Source organism: Mus pahari, chromosome 4 (genome assembly GCF_900095145.1).
Source record: "Mus pahari chromosome 4, PAHARI_EIJ_v1.1, whole genome shotgun sequence".
NCBI classification, from domain to species: domain Eukaryota; kingdom Metazoa; phylum Chordata; class Mammalia; order Rodentia; family Muridae; genus Mus; species Mus pahari.
Window position 1 is genome coordinate 80758008 of NC_034593.1, and position 3106 is coordinate 80761113.

The 3106-nt window shown below is 52.5% G+C and overlaps 1 protein-coding gene across 2 annotated transcripts in view; it reads left to right on the forward strand.

Moving 5' to 3' along the window:
• The first annotated feature begins 474 nt into the window (after positions 1-474).
• Positions 475-3106, forward strand: part of Gatad2b (GATA zinc finger domain containing 2B) — a 71645-nt gene continuing 69013 nt past the window's right edge. Inside the window, exon 1 of one of the 2 annotated variants that reach the window (XM_021195641.1) lies at positions 475-722. The gene's annotated coding sequence lies outside the window, so the exon portion shown is untranslated. The remainder of the gene's footprint in view (positions 723-3106) is intronic. The other variant, XM_029537550.1, reaches the window with a different exon arrangement.

Below are 3106 nucleotides of genomic sequence, written 5' to 3' on the forward strand. Positions count from 1 at the left end.
CGCGATGAAACACCACCCACCCAAACACAGAGCCCTGCGCCGTTCCCAGGCTCCATCTTTAGACGTGAAAGAATGAGAGCCTGTCAAAGGAGAATCCCGGTTTTAAGAGAGTAGGTGGTACGGCGGCTGCCAGGGGACCAAAACGTCTACAAGGTAAAGCTGCAGCCTGAAGCGATTTTTTGACCCCCGACACTTAATGGGCTGTCGAAGACCCGGATGTGTCTGGGACTGGCCGAGGTACCCATTAACGCGCCCCCGCTAGACCATCCCCCTTCTCCATTTATGATTGGATTCTCTTGACGCCAGTCATTACTTCTCCAGCCACCCACTCCTCAAGGGTGGGGTGAAGTCTCGGTATCCCGCTTTCTATTGGTAGGAGCAAGAAGAGGAGGGCGGGTAGCCGGCTAAGTTCCTCCAATGGCCGTCGTGGCGTGTGGTTAAGGAGGAGCCAAGGCGCTTGGCAGCTGCCCAATCAGCGTCCTTGTTTGTGTGGTGCCGCCGCCGCCGGTGCAGCCGCCGCCGCCGCTGCTGCCCCTGTCTGTACCGCAGTGTCTGCTCCGCCCGCCCGCCCTCCCCGCCCCCCCCCCGCCCCCTCCCCCCCCCCCGCTCCCGGACCCGCCACTGGGGTCCGGATCCCACTGTGCCGTCGCCGCCTCCTTTTTCGACGCCTTCACGGCCGCCTGAGGAAGCGACCTGGTCGGGAGTTCCGCCGCCGCTGCCAGGTGAGGAGCTCCGGCCTAGGCCAGCCTGGCCGCCGGCCCGCCCGGGGGCGGTGAGGAGCGACAGAGGGAGCGAGGCTGCGAGAAGGCGGCGGTGGGGGAGGGGAAAGGTGGAGGGCGGGGGGAGGGGAAGCGCCCGCGAGCCGACGCCCGCCCGCGCGCCCCCGCCTGGCGTCCCCTCCCCCAGCCCGGCCCGCGCGCCCCCGCCTCGCGCTCCCCTTCACCTCTTCCCCTCCCCCCCGCGCGCGCGCCCTGGTCTTTCACTTAGGCCTCGCGCGACCCGGCTGGTGTCCCTTCGTGTCTTCGCTTTTTTTACTCTTTCTCCCCTCCCTCGCTCCCGGTTTCCCTCGCCATCCCCCCCTTTTCACTCAGTACCTCATGCCCGCCATGCTCCCCTCTTCTCCGGAGCGTCCTCCTCTCCGTGTTTTTAACTCTCCGCCCCCAGTAGTGCCCTCGGGGTGCGGGGGCCGCTCCCTGCACTGAGTCCTACGGTTGACGGCGGATAGGGCGAAAAGGGGATCCTTAAGGGTGGAGGAAGCACTGGATGATTATCTTTATTTGGGGGACAGGGTCAGGAGTGCAGAACCTTACCCCTTTATTTCGTCGTCCGTCGTTCCCTTGCCCTCCGTAAGAAAAGGGAATTGTCTTGACTTGCGTGGGTTACTTACCTCGTGTAGCAACTAAACCACCCATTTTCTCAGCTGGGCTTCTGGGATACACTGGATCTGTTTCCCAGTTCACTTCTTGAGGATTGATGGAACTAGAACTTACTCTTCCCGACCAAGTCGGGACTTAGAGTACTTTTTTGCCTCCTTGAACTCAGTTACCTGAAGGAGCTAGTTACTCCTGTGAATGAAGAGATTTAGGTGTGTTAATCGCTGTCCCGGACAGCTTTCCCGCTCTGTAAAGGTATGGTGCCCTCTTCGAGTTCATCCCCAGCACCAGATTCCCTCCAAGTTTACGATGTTCCTTCGTAAGGACTGGCCCTGAGATGGAGGTGGCGGCTTTACTGGTGGGTAGGTAGCATGTGGATGCTGAAGTTAGCAGTGTTTCCCTGTTCTCTTCTGGAGAGAACCAGTGTTCTTATCTGGTAAATGGTTACTTGAAGGGCTTTTGTGTGTGTGTGCTTCAGAGGAGGGAATAATATAAATTAAATCATCTTTTAGCAAAGAGAGGCAGTGTTTTCATGCCTACCCAGCAAGATTTGAAATAGTGCTTGAAGTTGGAGTAAAAGTAGGTTTGATTCATGTGAATTGGAGAAGAACTTTTGTAGTTTTGGAGCGGTTCCTTTTCCAGAAATTATAATTTAGACAACAGACGAATGTGGCACAGATGAAAGTAAGAAGTCTTCCCCTTCCACCTCTGTCCTTCAACCATCTTATCCTTCCTACAGCCATGACTGAAGTTTTTTGGGGCTCTGTATTAGTGTCTGTAAATGGTTGATTATCCTGTTCTTTTGGAGCTCTGTATTGGTGTCTGTAAATGGTTGATTGTCCTGTTTTTTTGGAGCTCTGTATTACTGTCTGTAAATTGTTGATTATCCTGTTTTGAGAGTTGAGTGATTTCTTTATTGCGTTTTCTTTGATACATGGGCTTAAATTCTTTCTTGAAGTCTGATGACTACTTTGATTTATATTTTTGGTGCAGGAGAAGTCTTGATAAGAATTGTCCTAGAAGGGGGCTGGAGAGATAGGTTAGGAGTACTGACTGCTCTTCCAGGAGACTCAGGTTCAATTCCAGCACCCCCAAGGCTGTCTGAAACTGTCTATAATTCTAGTTCCAGGGGATTTGACACCCTGGGGATGGGGTAAGAGAGAGAAAGAGAATATTATTCTAGAGTAACAGCAGTTGTGTGTGTGCTTGATTGGTAAGGAGGAAACTTCTGGTGATATTAAAGATAGTGGTGTGGAGGGGTTAAGCTCATTCTGAGGGAAGGAAGATATATCTGTTGGAAATTTCATACCACAGATGCTGGGCTGGGTCATAGACTTTCCTTGGGCTTTTTAAGAAGATAAGTTTATAAATAGTCCATGGTGAGTATTGGTCCGATATGATTGATAGACTTTTTCAGTCTGGGGGCAGTGATTTGTAAGAGGAGGGTATTAACAGAAGGCTGGACTTGTAGGTTGAATGACTAGTTTGAGAAGAGATGAGGTTTATATAGATTTATTTATTATTGTACATAAGTACACTGTAGCTGTCTTCAGACACCCCAGAAGAGGGCGTCAGATCTCATTACAGATGGTTGTGAGCCACCATGTGGTTGCTGGGAGTTGAATTCAGGACCTTTGGAAGAGCAGTCAGTGCTCTTAACCGCTGAGGTAAGAGCTCTCCAGCCCTATGTTACCTATTCTTTTGTACAGCTTGAGGTCGGTGATGGTGATTCC